Source organism: Rhipicephalus microplus, chromosome 6 (genome assembly GCF_043290135.1).
Source record: "Rhipicephalus microplus isolate Deutch F79 chromosome 6, USDA_Rmic, whole genome shotgun sequence".
Taxonomy (NCBI): domain Eukaryota; kingdom Metazoa; phylum Arthropoda; class Arachnida; order Ixodida; family Ixodidae; genus Rhipicephalus; species Rhipicephalus microplus.
Genome location: NC_134705.1, coordinates 123,528,844 through 123,546,399, shown reverse-complemented (window position 1 = coordinate 123,546,399; position 17,556 = coordinate 123,528,844). Strand labels below are relative to the sequence as shown.

The 17,556-nt window shown below is 45.3% G+C and overlaps 1 long non-coding RNA gene across 1 annotated transcript; it reads left to right on the top strand.

Moving 5' to 3' along the window:
• The first annotated feature begins 7,867 nt into the window (after positions 1 to 7,867).
• Positions 7,868 to 17,085, top strand: LOC142764922 (uncharacterized). The gene is made up of 4 exons (XR_012883965.1): positions 7,868 to 8,029; positions 10,090 to 10,134; positions 13,363 to 13,407; positions 16,853 to 17,085. It is a non-coding gene; the product is annotated as an uncharacterized LOC142764922 (long non-coding RNA).
• Positions 17,086 to 17,556: the final 471 nt, after the last annotated feature.

Below are 17,556 nucleotides of genomic sequence, written 5' to 3'. Positions count from 1 at the left end.
TCCCATGCATTACTAAGGACTCAGGCGTAATTTCCCATTGTTGTCAGCCACATAAAAAAACGCAAAATGCCTTAGAAATGGAAAATGACTCACTTGTTTCTCCCATGAAGCACGAATATTGTTACAGAACGTGCTTCTCTGCTAAAAATGATAATTTCTGGCGTAGTGAAACCGTGGACGCGCTATTTTAGCAGTCGTCCGAAAACAGTTTACAAGGAGCACTAGAGAAGCTACCCTCCAAGTTTTCTCTGAGACTGTGCCATTTGTTTCTTGCATACACGATATTTCTCATCTGCAATTCTGCTCTGCGTGCCCCACTGCTTGTCCTTCCGTCGTGAGCCACTGCACACGACAGTGTTCTGTCTTGCACTGGTTTTAATAAAGCATGCCCATCGTTCTTGTAGAGCATTGATTTCAGTGCGTGTTTTCCAGGCTCCACTCAACAATACGCTTGGACAGTTGTGCCGGCGTTATCACACTATGCCGTTTGTTATCTCCAGTTTTTACAGTTTCCCATGTCCAGGTTAGAGCACTGCCACCTAACAACGCCAAGGGAAGCGCCGGACAAAAACCTTGAGTTTCACCTGTTTTTATAGCAGTAACGCGCTTTGTCCTCGTCAAGGGCTTCATGCACGCCAAAATCCAAAGTACCGATGCTCCTGTTGTGCTATGCGTAAAGAAAAAATTGTGTGAAGACGTAAAACGTATGGTAAACGAACCAAGGAAGGTGATTAGGAACTCATCTAAACAAGAGGTTGTAAGAAACAGTGTAAAAGATAGGGTGAATTGCAATAGCAGGAACGTTGCCATTTGTTACGGTTCTTGACCTTCAAAAGACCCCTCGTTCTTCTGAGCTATCTTGGAGTGAAGACTATACGGATACCGGTGGTTGCGGCGGAATATATACATTACCATAAAAATCTGTTTCAGTCTCACGGCACTTTCGTTGTAGATAAACAAATTGTTAGGCTAGAGAGAACGCGTGCGGGCGACTCAGAAGCGTCATTCGCAACGATATGTGCACATGGCTGTAATGAAACACCAAATAGATTCGATTAATAAAGATCATTTATTGGAGCCATGTTGGCCAAGAAATCACGTTAAATATGTTAAGCATAGCGTGCTGTACTGTTATATAGAAGCCTCGTGGCACACTTTGAATCGCCTAACTGGTGGACCATTTGAACCTCCCACTACAAACGACTCAGGCGTTATTTCTCATTGTTGTCAGCCACGCAGTAAAAAAAATGAGCATAATGCCTTGGAGATGCAAAATGGCTCACTTGTTCCTCCAACGAAGGATGAATATGGGTACAGCATGTGCTCCTTTGCTAAAAATGACAATTTATGGCGTAGCGAAACCATGGACGCGTTATTTTAGCAGTCTTCCGAAAACAGTTTACAAGGGGCACTAGAGAGGCTACCCTCCAAGCTTTCTCTGAGACTTGGCCTTGTGTTTCTTGCATACACGATATTTTTCGTCTGTTTTCTGCTGTGAGGGCCAACTGCTTGTTCTTCCGTCGTGAGCCACTGCACACGATGGTATTTTGTCCTGTACTGGTTTTCCTAAAGCATGTCTTTCGTTCTTGTAGAGTATTGATTTCAGTGCATGTATTCCGGTCTCCACTCAGCAAAATGCTTAGACAGTTGTGCCGGCATTATCACACTCTGCCGCCTTGTTATCTCCAGTTTTTGCAGTTCATGTCTAGGTTACCGCCCAGCCACCCTACAACGCTAAGGGAAGTGCCGGACAAAAACCTTGAGTTTACCCTGTCTGTACAGCAGTAACGCGCTTTGTCCTCGCCAAGGCCTACACGCAAGACAAAACCCACAGTACAGACGCTCCTACTGTGGTATGCCTGAAGAGGAAAATTGTGTGAATACCTAAACCGTATGGTAAACGAACCAAGGAACTTAATTAGGAACCCATCTGAGAAAGAGGTTTTAAAAAACAGTGCAAAAAATATGGTGGATTGCCACAGCAGGAACGTTGCCATTTGTTACAGTTCTCATCCTTCAAAAGACCCCGCGTTCTTTTGAGTTATCTTCGAGTGCTCTGTTTCATTTTAGTGAAATAATCGGTCTTTTGAGGTGCCTCGCCTCTCCGTCTTGCGGTGATGGACATGGAGCATGGCAGAGGCCCGCCTGGTCACAGGTCCTCACACCCGTCAGCCACAAGGAAGCGAGCTGGCTCTCCGAGTGACACCGAGGACACCGATCTCTATTCTATGTCGGAAGACGACACATCCGATGGCAGCTTTATACCTGTCCGGGGTAAGAGGGCAAAGAGAAGGACGGCGAATACAGCAGCATCAGCTCCTGCAAGCACAGCGACTGTGCATTCAAGGCCTGCGCGCTGGCCGCACGTCATCATGTTCATGCCCGAAGATGCATCAAGCAACCTGCGGCTCCTGAACAGGCAAGCCCTTTCGGTTGCTCTCGAATGTGCGGTGCCACATCAAATTGAGGACGTACGAGTAAACCCAAGGAAGAACATTCTCGCCATAGACGTGCACGATGTGAGTGCGCTAGGACAGCTGCAGCAAATGACTGAGCTAGGTGGCATTAAAATGCGGCTCTTTATCCCGATGGATGACAAATCAATTGCCGGTGTAATTTATGACATCGACACTGCCATTCCTATTGCTGACTTGTCTACCCTCATCAAGGCTGCAAACGAGGGAACTGTCATTACGCAAGTGCGGCGCCTTGAAAATACGCGCTGCGTAAAAGTGTTTTTCAAGGGAGATTGCATACCGTCCCACGTTAAAGTTGGACATTTTCGACATCCGGTTCGACCATTCATCCAAAATCCACTTCAATGTCATCAGTGCTTCAGGCTAGGACACGTCAAGGGCGTATGCCCCAACTTACGACTGTGTCCCCGCTGCGCTGAATCTCATGCTGAAGACGCCTGTCGGGCGACTACTCTGAAGTGCGCCAACTGCAGTGGTCCTCATGCTGCCTCGTCGAAAGACTGTCCTCGAATCCAAAAGGAGCGCGCGGTTCTCAGACAAATGGCCCGAGTCAACTCAGCACACAGGGAGGCAGCCGAAGTAGTCCGGCGTCGGCGTCGACGTCGGCATCATCGAAAGTCTTCAAAGCAGGCACATTCCCGAGACGCTCCTTCCCACTCTGTAGCGGTTTCATCCAGTAGCGCCGCGAAAGGGCCCACCACTTCTACGAAAGAAACAGAGAAGCCTCCTTCTCTGGAGGAATGGCCCACGCTCCCGACGCGCTCTTCTGCCAAGGAACCTCTGCAGGTTGTGGCCACACAAGAGCCGTCTCCAACCATGGAAGATTTGCCTAAAACTGATCGTCAAGTGATATCGGTGTTGCGTTCCCCCATAGAAGCCATCCGAGCGATATTAGTCGACATGAAGACACCATCTGCTCGAAGCGCACTTGGACTATTGGACGCCCTAAGCCCAGTGCTTGAATCTCTCAACTAGGAAGATGGCTACTCACACCTCAACATTTCTTAAAGAAGTCAAGGCTGCATCCATCATCCAATGGAACGCTAGAGGACTAAAATCACGCCTTTCAGATTTTCGTCAGTTTGTGTTTACCAACGTGTTTCCAATAATCGTCATTTGTGAACCCAATTTGTCAAAACCAATAAGACTATCGGGGTACGAAGCTGTCATGTCTTCAACGAACGGTGCATGCAGCAAAATCATCGTCTTTGTTCGTCGTGAACTGACGTATGTTGTGCAACCAATTGCACCTCACGATGACAATCAGTATGTCTGCATCACTGTGAAAAAGAACCCACTCATGTTTACTCTCAGAGGCGTTTATATATCACCGTCAAGTAATCTCGATTCCAGGAGATTAGCGGATATTTTGAGAGTGTATCCTGCACCATGGGTCCTCATAGGTGATTTCAATGCGCACAATCACGCATGGGGAAGTACGCGGAAAAATGCAAGAGGACGCAGGTTAGCAAACATCGCCTACAACTATGGCCTTACTCTCCTGAACGACGGCAGCCCCACTTTTCTTCGAGGGGTGACATACGGCAGCTGTCTCGACCTTGCTTTTGTCTCCAACTCCCTCGCGAGATACGTCAAGTGGTTTCCGGATGTTGAGACACGAGGAAGTGATCACATTCCAATCTACCTTAACATCAAAGGCTTGTCTAGTTATGGTCCACGGACGACCATTCGAGCAGTCCAATGGACCAACTTCAAATCTGACATGGAAGATGCTTGCAGTGATGGCCTACGATCTGGGTTAGAGGAAACAATTAAGAGCACAATGCAAAACGCCACTCGCACGGTGACGATATCTTCCACACGAAACGACTTTGATATAGAGTTGGAGCGACTCCGAGCACTGCGACGCCGGGCGGAGCGCCGGTATCGGCGTACAAAATCAATTCACGATCTTAGGGCAGCCAGGAGGATGCAAAAGAAGATTCGGCGTCGCATGGATAGATTAGCGTCGGAACGATGGACAACGTTTTGCCAGTCACTAGACCCTCGCAAGCCACTCTCACACATTTGGAAAACGGTGCAAGGTCTGCGTCACCCTACGGAACAGCGCTTTCTATTCAAAGCGCTCGCGCTATTTCAAAGGAGGCCAGACATCGATGTCGCCGAAGATTTCTGTGCGCAGATCGCCAACCAAGCCACTCGTCCAGATTCTCCAGTGAGAGGTGACGTCCCCCGTTCCCATGACTACCACATGGACCTCCTTTTTACAATGGAGGAGCTCGAGGCGGCACTAGCTCTCTGCAGGCGTTCAACTTCTCCGGGCCCAGATGGTATTCCGTACCGAGCCTTGTGCAACCTTGGGGAAGGTGCAAGGAGAGAACTGTTGAGCCTCTACAACATCTCGTGGCAGAATGGCAATGTTCCTGATGACTGGAAAGTAAGGCGCTTGTTACCCATCTTGAAGCAGGGCAAATCCCCACTCGAACTAACCTCATACCGCCCAATAGCACTGGCCAGCTGCGTAGGGAAGGTAATGGAACGGATGATACTAGGCCGCCTGGAGTGGTATCTTGAACACTACAAGATTTATCCGAATTCAATGGCTGGTTTCCGACGCGACCGCTCTTCTATTGACAATGTCGTTGATCTAGTTTCGTACGTTCAGCACGAAAGATCCCGTAAACGACTATCTGCAGCTTTGTTTTGTAGATGTGAAAGGCGCTTATGATAATGTACTACATGAAGCCATTTTGGGTGCTCTTGCGGTGGTCGGCCTTGGTGGTCGAGTCTTTCGGTGGATTTCGAGTTACCTGGCTGCAAGATCATTCTTTGTGTTAACAGAAGATGGCCCAACTACGCGACGCTATACTTCCAGGGGTGTTCCTCAAGGCGGAGTTCTTAGCCCGACGCTATTCAATCTTGCACTAATTGGCCTTGCTGAATACTTGCCAAGCACCATTAAAATATCAATATACGCAGACGACATCTGTGTCTGGACATCGGCAGTCACACGTCCTCAGATACGTTCCCGGCTTCAAAAAGCAGCAACTATGATTGCCAACTACTTGTTCAAACAAGGTCTCAGCATATCACCAGAAAAATGCGCGCTGGTGGCTTTCACTCGCAAAGCAATGACCCCTTATGTCATCTCAATCTGCGGGCGACCGATTTCTTACGCCAAAACCCACCAGTTTCTGGGCATCATTATTGATAGGGACCTCTGTTGGAATCCGCATGTGACCTATATGAAGAAGCGCCTGACCGCTGTTTCTCAACTGTTCAAGTTTCGGGCAGGAAAGACGTGGGGGATGTCAGTAGACGCAATGACGGAGCTCTACAGGGCCCTGTTTCTCGGTTTCCTCAGATATAGCTTGCCTGTGCTTAGCAATACCTGCAAGACCAATGTTCGTGTTTTACAGGCAGTACAAGCCCAAGCGCTGAGAGTGTGCCTCGGTCTGCCCAGATGTACGTCAACAGAAGCAACAATTGCAATTGCTGGTGATTATCCGATACAAACTCACATTGTTGTAGAAGTCCTGAGAACGCACATCCGACACTTCGCACGTGCCCCCGGCCATCACCTTGCACTGTTGCCTTCAGAGAGGCGCCAAGCATCGTTCGCCAAAATTATCGTGAAATACAACTATAAACTTCCCTCGGGCTTCACTCATGCATCTAAACCATCCATACCACCTTGGTGTCTTATTCGACCCACAGTACATCTTAGTGTACCAGGGATCCGGAGGAAATCTGAGTTTTCGTCACCCGTGCTGAAACAACTGTCTCTTCTTCTTTTGCACGAGAAATATTCAGACAGCATACATGTATACACCTATGGTTCCACGAACCACCAGTGTTCGTCAGGGGCAGTAGTTATCCCAGCAAGAGGTGTTACCACCAGCTTTAGGACTGATCACTCTACGGCATCTACAGCAGCGGAACTAGCTGCTTTGCGCGCTGCACTTTGTGTGGTCAATCGGGAACCACCGCAACAATGGTCGATTTTCAGCGACTCAAGGGCTGCCCTACAATCTGTGCTCTCAGCACTGCGTCGCGGCCCGTACGAACAGCTTGTTTTCGAAATTCGATGCCTTCTCCACACTTTACTCAAGAAAGGGCATCATGTGATGCTTCAATGGCTGCCAAGTCATCGCGGAATCATAGGAAACGAACATGCCGATACAGCCGTGCGGGCAGCCCTTGAAGGAACACGAAAAGAAGCCATACCACTTTCGAGGACTGATGCTGCCAGTAATCTTCGACGACTTGCGCGTGAAATCACGTTTTCACTATGGTGCCCACCAAGCATCGATACGAATCGTCAACACCACCTGTCCTATTTGATGGATCTCCACATGCCCACTGGACTCGACCGAAGAGAAGCCACCCTACTTCATCGCGTATGGCTAGGAGTGGCATTTACAAAATCTTACTCCTTTGTCATAGGAATGGCACACAACGCTCTCTGCGATGCCTGTCATTGCGAAGAGACGCTACACCACATCCTGTGTGACTGTCCATTGTATGAAATCCAGAGACAGTCACTGGCGTCTGCTTTTGCGCGCATCGACAACAGCCAAATGTCTGTGGACACTATTCTGTCAAGTGCCCGAGAGAAGACACTGCAACAGAAGGCGACGAAAGCTCTGTTGAAATTCCTACGCGACACCGACTTGAACAAGCGACTGTAACAGCAATGTCACACACCGCGAAAGACAAGACTGGACTATGACTGAGTGTGCGCGCATGTGCTGCCAAATGTGCTGTTTCTATCTTCCCTTTCTGCTCTCTTTCATCTCCCCCATCCCTCCCCCATGCGCAGGGTAGCAAACCGGCTGCCTATAGGCTGGTTAACCTCCTTGCCTTTCTTTTCCCTCTATTTTCCTTCCTTCGAGTGCAGACTATGAAAGGATAAGTAGCAAAGTTTATCGCAGATCGAACTAAAGAAAGTAACCTTGGAAATATGATTTGAAGGATATAAGTACTATCTTAGTCATCGTATTGTTACTGTTCTTCAAATGCTTACCCTATGTTTCAGAATTTGTGAATAAGACTTTCAAAATACTGCAGAAGCTCTTTCAACATTTCAGGACGTTACTTGCGTTATTGTCTCGAAGTTGCAATTTTTAGTTACTTGTTGCATATTGTGTGAGGTAAACTGCTTCAGAAAGCAACGGAAAATGTCAGGATTAGCATACTGCCCTCCGACACCCTAGTATGGTTCGTGGCTCTCCTAAACCCGCGGAAAAGAATTTGAACTAAAAGAATTTGATATGTGGGGTTTAACGTCCCAAAACACCATATGATTATGAGAGACGCCGTAGTAGAGGATTCAGAAAATTTCGACCACCTGGGGTTTTTTATCGCGAACCCAAATCTGAGCACACATGCCTATAACATTTCCGCCTCCATCGGAAATGCAGCCACCGCAGCCGGGACTCGATTTCACGACCTGCGGATCAGCAGCCGAGAACCTTAGCCACTAGACCACCGCGGCGGGGCAGCTGAACTAAAAGAAATTACCCAGGGACAACTGTGCTGCTGTCGGCAACCTCGACTAGTCTTTTGCTTTTTGCGCAGTCATTTTACCCGTGAGTATATTTGCTGTCCCCTTATAGTAGCCAGACACACCTGAAGAGTGAAAAAATATTTATTTGTAATGCTATTTTGCAGCCTGCGCTTGCCGACCTCAATTACGCTTAGAGGAGGCATTTTACAACGTGTAATACTATGATATTTATATTAACTGGTGCAGACCTAATGGAGAGAATTACAACTGCAATGGATTTGATTTTATGCTGCAGTGTCTGCTCGCCTGCGAAGCACTGGCAGCAGCCCGTTAGTTGCTCGTGAGAACAAAACGCACTGAAATATACGAAATAATGTTCATTTTAAAATAAAGGTGCCAAAGCCTAACGTGAGTGTGCACATCTCTTTAAACCATTCACAATCCACTATTTTTGTTATGTATGCTATGTCCCCTTTCACAACGTGATGCCTTCGCGTACAGATGTCATTAAAACTAAAACAGACGGAACAGGCTGGTGTAGCGGGAACGGGTTGGACTGAAATTTGTGTCTTGTAGGACGCGCTTGTCACATAGTGGACGTCTCCCAGTTATATAGGGAACAATATATGGCAGCCGCTTCGTAGGTGTGCTGGATGATGAATTGTTGGCCGTCCAGAAAGGACACAAAGCTGTTCAAAAGGGCATATGGAGACAATGGCGCCCTATGGCCTGTAGTGGCTGCAAAGCACTGTTTTTTTATACTAACAGATATTGTTTTTTCCACTGGAAGCAAGAAGTGTAATTTACCGAGCAAGGCTATAAAGATATTGGCACACATCGCAAGCGGACTTTGGCGCGATGAGGCGACATCATGAAACATTATGGATCATTGAAAATATACGACAAACATGACGGTATGGGATATCAGGTCAAGTGAATTCATCAGCTTCCGTCTATACTGAAACTTTTTTACGGGTAATATGTCGAGCATTTTCGGAGCGCAGGTCATAGCCGACAGACCCTGTGAGATTCGTTGTCATAATGTCTGAGCGGTAGTTGAATGGGTGAGGTCCACGAAAAATTTTTGGTTCGCGTGCCTCAAAAAACGCCTGACAGCGAAAGTTTTGTTTGCGAGTTTTTTTTACTGTAATCTGTAGCGTCGTGTCTGGTAGTGCCAAAATTTTATTGTAAACTATTTAAGGTATTGCATATTTATTGTTAGCAGCGTTAATTAGGAACAACTTTGAGTCAATTTGAAACGCCCGCCTAAATATTGTAAGAACCTAGCGCCCCACAGCGGAGCAGTGGTTGAGAATTCTTTCAAAAAAGGGGACCCGCGTGTGGTGAAGAATGAAACGATGTGGGTGCCTTGAGCGTGTCCCCCACAGAAAACAAAAAGAAATGCATTCCTGGCGTAAGCAGTGAAAACCACCTTGAGAGCAGTCTGACAACAGAGTGAGAGGGGCGACCAACAATAGTACTCTCGAGGTGCCAGTCGGGGTATTGTGCGCGCCCCGCAAATGTTAACCACGCAACGTCACAAGGGGAGTTTCGGTCTACCTCGAACCACAGAAAATTTCGATTGCACCTGAATACTCGGCAGAGCACGCACCGTTACTTTAAAACCAAATTGAATTATCTTCCAATTAACGCTCGTCACTAATAATTGATCAGAAGTTGCGCCGCATGAAGCACTATCAAACAACACAAGAATCTAGAGTTTGCGAATTAGGTGTCAGGGGTCCTTTAAGCAAAACGACTCTCTGTTTCAATAACAGCGAAAGCTAGGCTAGTTTGTGGTTCATACTTGGAAAGTAAAAACAGCTCAAAAATATAGACAAGGACTAATAACCCGGGTTCGTGGTCGGCTTTCAGCATCGACATTGAGGACTTGTTTTTCTTCTTACCGCATGTTGAACTTCAGCAGAGTGTTAAGTCAAGTGTGGTTGAGGACAATAAAGAGGTTAAGTTCGTTAACAGTTGCAGTGTTTCCTTGCAAAGCTTTTTGGAATAGCTGACGTTTTACTTGCGGTCAATGTGTGTGGAGTAAAAAGGAGGCTTTTATGTCCAGAAATATGATGTTTGCATCGGATCTAGTATGGCACCAGTTTTAAGTGATATTTTCTTGGGACAATTCGACAGGTCTGTTGCCGATAAATTGATGAATATGTCCTGCCGCATGTATCGGTAAGTTGATGATTTCGTTATTGTAATGAAAACCGACAGTCAGTACAGCATGCGGGCTGACATACTAAACTTTTTTAAGCATTCTGCCAATGGGCTTAAGTTCACCTATGAGCTGCCTCAGAAAAAAGAGCTTCAGTTTTTTTATATTAGAATGTGGTGTCACGAGGTAGATTTGTGCTGGAGGTACAAGCACCGATCCGTAAAGGGTATCTGCCGTTGACCTCAGGCCATTCTAAGATAGTTAAGTCCGGCATTATTTACGCTGCGATGCGGCGTGCGCTACTGAAAACGGGCACGCATGCGTTGAAAGGAAGTTTCATGACAATAGAATGGAAAGGTTGGCTAGTTGGTGATTCATGATGATTCAGCGAACTGGGAGCGCGGGGGTAAACACAGACACAAAGCAAAGAAGACGCACACAGCACGAGCGCTCATTAACAACTGATTTATTTTCACGTTCGAAGGACATTTAAGTACACAAGGGTGCGCATGTCAACAGGAAAATAGGATCATAGTGTGAGCAGCAAGCATGGCGTTCATTCGAAGCACTTGTCTATGAATTATCATTATAGTTAAACTCACAGTCAAGTAGTGATCATGACGGATAGCTGATACATTGATTCCTATTTCTGTAATTGTGATATGCTTCGGAAATTTCACGCGTGGTTTGAAGCGGATGCCGGAACAGTACACTTGTTTTTTCAAACAACGGTTGACACTTGCAGGATTGGCAATGTGAAGCTTACACGGAATCACTACTTGACTGTAAGTGCAACTATATTGATAATTCGTAGACAAGTGCATCAAATGAAGGTCACGCTTGCTGCTCACACTATCATCCTATTTTTCGGTTGACATGCGCAACCTTGTGTACTTATATGTCCTTCAAACGTGAGAATAAACCAGTTGTTAGTTGAGCGCTCGTGCTATGTGCCTCCTCTTTCCTTTGTGTCTGTATTTACCCCCGCGCTCCCAGTTCGCGAACTATCTTAAAGTTTCATGAGCCAGGTTGAAAGGCTGAAGTTGGCGGGCTACTCTGATACAGAAATATTGAGTAGTTGTCAAAAGCTAAAAAAGTGGGTCAAAGGCGTAAGTGATACGCACAGGAGAACATAGTGCGTGCGCAATGAAAAGAAACCGGTTGTGGTGCCCTACACGCACAAGTTTTCACATTGCTTGAAAAATGTGGCCAGTAGGTATAGGGTACGCTCCCAAGAATTGTCCTCCATTTGCTCCCGCGTGCATAAAAGAAGTTTGGGTTTATGAAAGACCTGCTCGTACTGTCCGGAGAAGAGAAAAATAGATTTGTTTAGTATAAATTGTGCGTTGTATATATGTTGCCATTGTCATGTGGGGGGAGGGGGTTACATAGGACAAACTGGGTGGTGTATTAAGTAACACTGAAACAACACTTAACCTCTTTAACAGCCGCTGACGGGTTGCACCAGTCAGCTTATTGTAGGGAGTGTGGCTGCCATCCTTTGGCAGACAAAGCCATTTGTTTGTATCGACACCGCGACAAGTGCACCAGAGAAGTGATGGAGGATTTTTTTCATTGAAAAAGAGGGGGGAAAGGTGTTTAAGAAAGCCGTCTGTGGCCCATGGTGAAAAAGAAGTTCGGTACCTGGGTTCAGCGCTGCCATGTTAAACTGATGGTTACTTTGTGAGAGACTGTTGCGTATGCTATTGGCAAGAGGGAAGGTGCGTTTTTTTTTTCGTGGTTGTTACACACCTCTTGATGATCAATATGATGAGGCTTGTTTAGTACCTTGTTTGCTTTGATGCGCGGACGTCTTTAGTTTTAGAATTTTTTTCATGAGTAGATGCCCTAAATAGAATCTACGCATACTGAAATCACGTCTTAGGCGCAAAACAAAGGCAGGCCCTAGGACGTAAGGTGTCTAAAACAGTCAGGCAGAAAACGTTTAGGCGTCTATCGTCTTAAATGTAGACACAATAACTTTTTACAAACATACAAATATATCTAATCCGAATACGTGCGCCAGCAGTTCCTACAAAAAAGCAACAAAAAATGATATAATACTTTTGTGATGGCACATAGGCACGATAAGCTGAACATAGCCGTGCAATGCTCTGTTTTTGTGTCGTTTCACAAGATAATGTCTCTCCTTTTATTCTCCAGCAGGATGAGTCAGGTATACACTATTGAAACAACACAAGCCTGGATCAATTTTATTTCGGTATGGCATAGAAGAGCTGCACTGCAGCAGAGAGCAGACTGCCAAAGGACCAGCGACGAGAGGGATGCCTCCTCTTTTCTCGGTCTAGCCGCAAATGGCCAACTTCTCTCCTGTAGCTGAATACTTTAAAAGATGTACTATAGGCAACACAGGATCCATCTGCCCACCACATTTTTTTTTCTTTACACTCTAATGTTTCCCTGACGGCTATCGGTGGTGTGGCATTAGCCAACGGCTAGATCCACGTCACTGCGTTGTCGTATGGTTCACAGGGTGTCTTGCTTTATGTTTTAAAGTGAATGTTTTCCGGAAGTTAGTAAAACTAAAGAACCATGGTCAGGTACACTTTAAGGAGTCTGGTCAGACTCGACCTATGACAGTCCAACACCTTCACGGCTAGAAAAATAATTCCTTTCATGACCTCTGCAATATTCACCGAAAGTAAAATCACCGGTAATCAAAAGTAGGTGAACTCCCTCATGAGTCAAAATATTCAGACTCACTCATAGAGAGATCAAGCCGCCAGTTTCAGGGTGAATGAGTGCAAGCAATATTATGGTGACTGAGTCCGAGTGAATCAGGCTCAGAAACATTTTTACGAGTGTGAGTCTCTGTTAGGCGAATGTGTAAGGTGTGTTTCTTGAGTTGATCTGACTGAGTTCTACTCAATTTTCCTATCTGTTCCAGCAGTACGGTTGATAAGGTTGTTGTATCTGACAGTAGTTTGAAGCTCTTAGAGGTCCGAACAGTAAAGGTTGACCGGTAACGTCATTAACGGTATCAAACTGAACTCGAAAGCTAAAATTGAGATTTGAATTCAGGCTAAATATTAGGATATACGGACATAAAAAACCGCTTTTCTAGCGTGCATAGTGAAGTGCAGTCATCATTTTTTGCATATGCTCTTTATGCAGAGAATGTAAATGTCGAACGAGTCTGCTTTAATTTGATTGCACAGGACTGCTCTGAAAAGTGAATGTATTATCATGGTGTTCTAATATTTTTTCTTGTACTCATTCTTTTATAGTTTGTGACGCACGGCTTGTCCTTCCTCAGTGCCAGTATCCTACAGGTACGAGCAATTTTATTTTCTTGGAACTGTTATACATCTGCTTTGGTTTTGATAAAATACCAGTGATAGTCTTTCAAACATGTTTGAAATTGGTTTGGCATTAGAACTTACAAAGTTTCTTTGGAAACACCATAAGCAGTACTAAAAGCACTGTACCAAAACGAGAAGCCAAATATTATTAGATTCCTGCTTAGTGCTGGTCACCAGTGTGCACAGAGCGCTCTCAGAATCATCTGCTTTATCTTTACGATTTTTGACGTTGAGAAGGCTCTAATTATTGATTTTGGGAGCCCTAGTATCATCAGACATTCGACATTGACAACAGCAAGGTAAAGCAAGCCGTTAGGAGACTCAAACCCTTCATAAAGTGCGGGAGGGCTTCCCGTATAACAGCACTACTCCTATCAGCAACTGCACTGGCCTTATATTCTATCTGATCCCGTCTTTATCGGAATCTATCCTACATGTAATAAATGCAGCTTTATTGATCACTATCATACCCTCTGACAGTGCTTCACATTAAGCAGCGACAAGGGCAACAACGGAGAAGGAGGCAGGTAGCACCAAGCAGTCTTGAATTACAGGGTCAGCTGCGGGCAATCCGAGAAATCAGCGAAGCGGCCGGTAAGGTGGCCATTCGTTTCCAACGTGGAAGTGGGCCGTTTCGGGCTGCGAATTTCGCGTGAGCTATGGAACCTTATTTATGTTATTCCATCGAGCCGGCCGTCAGTTCACAAAGAAGCAACTTTTTCTGAGTTCTACTATTTCACAACAGTCAGGTATCACAAAGCAGCTTATTTTATGGCACTATCAGCATGCAATATTGATGCTAGGATCACGTGAGCCCACTATCACGGTTGAATCAGGCCTAATGTGAGCCTTGAAATACATCTTCATGTTCTCAAAACTGAGCAGAAGCCCGATAATGCCACGTTCCATTTCCTAAGTTTTCGTTATCGTCCCAAAACACCACACGATTTTCAGCGCAAACCGCGCCTGCAGTTTTCCAGAAGGTTTCGGACTGTAGTAGATCATTTCGATAAGATCACGCCCACTGTGCGAACGGTACAGATTGTTCTGGAACCTACGCCACCGCCAGCGATAACGCTAGGACATTCGATGGCAAGAGTATAAATGCCGACACGCTTCGCCACTGGTCAGTAGTTGTTGATCGAAGGCCGACGCTCTGTTCGCCGCTATCAGTCCGAGACTGCTATCTGTGCGAGACTGCTGCTGTAATTGGACTTTCCTTTTACCGGGCACAGGTTCGCCCAAATAAACAGTTAAATCCCAACACGAAGTCTCCTGTCTTCGGCCACGTCACGTCCCCGTGACAATATATTATCGTTTTCAGAGTGTCTGCAATTCGAGCAGCTGTCATGAAGTCTGTTATAGAGATCATTCACAGCACCTGACTTCACAGTGGGGCACTCATGTTGAAGGCGGTGTATTCATGCCATAAGAAATTGTGCTATAACGCGAATTTCGGTACCTGCTCTTTTATTCAGTGACGTAGACACCGTCTTATTTGACACAGTATAAGATGATTAAAAAAAGCAAAGCTGTACTGTCTGTCAATATTGTGAGCCACAGGTATCTAAACCCCGTTTCTTTCGTCTGTTTTGCATAAATTGTGATGCCTGCAGTGCACAGAAATGTCTCCGTTACACTCATATGCTGGCAGCTGCTGCAGCATTGGCTAATAAAAGTTGCTGTTATACAACTCGGAATATCCAGAACTTCAAATTCAGTTGGCGTTAGCGCAACATAAAGCGTGAATCTGTGCTTTGTGATTGCTACTCATAGACACCAGTTTTGGCATTGAGAGCGTCTGCGCCTGCATACCCGATAGAGTGAACGAGGGTAAGAAAGACTGGAGTGCAGCAGAGGACTAAAGACAGCGGTAACCAAGACAGCATGAATCAATCAATCAATCAATCAATCAATCAAAATCACTTATTTTCATGAAAAAACAAACATTTCCCGTGAAATAAGGTGGCCGAGAGAAAAGCTGTCCAATGACAGCTTGACAAGGCCCCAATCAACCATAGGCGTTGAAACGAGAGGGTGCAGCACTTCATGTATGCGTTACAATGTACATTGCGCAAATGTATACAGATGTATATGCAAATACACACACACACACATATATGTATATATTTATATATATATATATATATAATAAGATTATATATACAATATAATAGGATAACAGACAATTATGCCAATAAAGGTACAGGGGAAGGTATTAGGCCAATTGTAATGTGAATGTGAAGACAGAAAATTGGGTAAAAAGATAACTGATATATATATATATATATATATATATATATATATATATATATATATATATATATATATATATATATATATATATATATATATATATATAAGAGAGAGAGACTATTTAAATAATAAGGAATGAGAAAAATGAATGAATCTCTGTTTCAAGCCGACAGGTCCTTTGTGGTCGCTGGTGGTGATGCGGAACTTGAACTCACGCTGCATTCCGCGGCCTCCCCATTGGTTGGCCAGTAGCGCTACCCTTCATGTTTGGTGATTGGTGCGGTGTAGGCTGCACGCATTTATCCGCACTAGCTGCGCTACTCTCGGCACTCTCTTCTTAATGCAGACAACGTGCCTATACGATTGCTTGTCAAATAGTTGACTATACACAATACAGTTTTCTTTCCAGTTATTTCTGAATCATGAGCTAGGCAATCGATTGATGTGCGTCGTCCACAGCTGCGCTTAAACGAGCTGCCTGAGCAGAAGCGCGACGCTACCTACACCCGAATACAGAGTTGTGCGAAATAGAAGCAAAAGTTTGCCACAACTTATCGGAAAATCAAAACACATAAATATCTGCGCTAAGGTTTTCTTTTAGGTATTATAGTACTCTTCAATGAATTCTTCGAGGAATCTGTCAAGTTCGTATTGTTTGAGTTGATTATTATTTCAACCAAAGACATGGTCGTTATTTTACTGGACGACTTAGTCTTTGTAGGAATGTACCTTTTCAAAAAGCCTGCTTCGGCAAGAAAAGTGTGTGGAGTTACTGTTGCGGCTAAAAGGGGTTCCGCTTTGGATACTGCGAGTTGTAATAAAATACAAGTAGCCACTGTTCAGAGCCAACAGCGTTCCACTTGTAAAGAAGAGACAATGTTTTTATAAGAAGGGTTACACGAGTGTCAGTGCATGTGCGAGCAATTTCTTTTCATGTTTGTACAAGTAGCAATATCTTAGGGTACTAATAATCTGTGAAACGTTCGTTAATTTTCTCTACGGACCAATAACACTCAGACGTAGCACGAAGTGGAACGCGTTGGCGCAGGAAAAAAGCACATATATTACCTTACCTGAGCAGTAGTCGTAGTCAGTTAGGGGGCAGATACGGCAAGTTTTGTATCTGAAAGAGTGATATCATCTTTTGTTTTATTTGCAGCCTGCTACTGCGACCAGCTTCCAAGGCTTGGAGCTAGGTTTAGATCACTGTATTACTACGACAAAATTACGAATAGATGTCGTAAATATGGATAGATATACAACTGCAATTCATTCTGCTCAAAACAGATATGTGAACTTACTTACGTAGTGCCTGATGCTGGGCGGTAGACAGGTACCTACATGTGTTTCATTGGCGATTGTGTATTAAAACTGGATTACGCGAAAGCGTTATTGCTGTACCAAAGTTTCCTGCATTTTCTAAAACAATACGCAGACAGCGCATTACCTATTCCCTAAAGAAGTCGTGAAACGGTCGCTTTACAACGACAATGCGACACCAGCGGCAGCCACATGCGCTACCTGTATCATCAGCCCGAGTGGACTTGCATAGACTCTTTGCCTATCGAGGAACGCGGAACTTTATATGGCATATCGAGCACGTGGAACAGGCGCTCATCGGCGTCTGTCATACGCGATCCGCATCCCACAAGAACGCTGCTTAATATGACGTCAGAGTTCACGGTAGTGCCGATTACGTATGACAAAGACGCTGATAGGTGTTCCGGTTGCACGCACTCACAAATACCGAAGAGTTCCGCGCTCATCGATGGGCAAAGCATTACTTATGATGACGTCACCTAGTTAGTGCGTGTGGACGCTGGTGGCTTCGCATTGTCGCTTTAGAGCGAGCGTTTCACGACC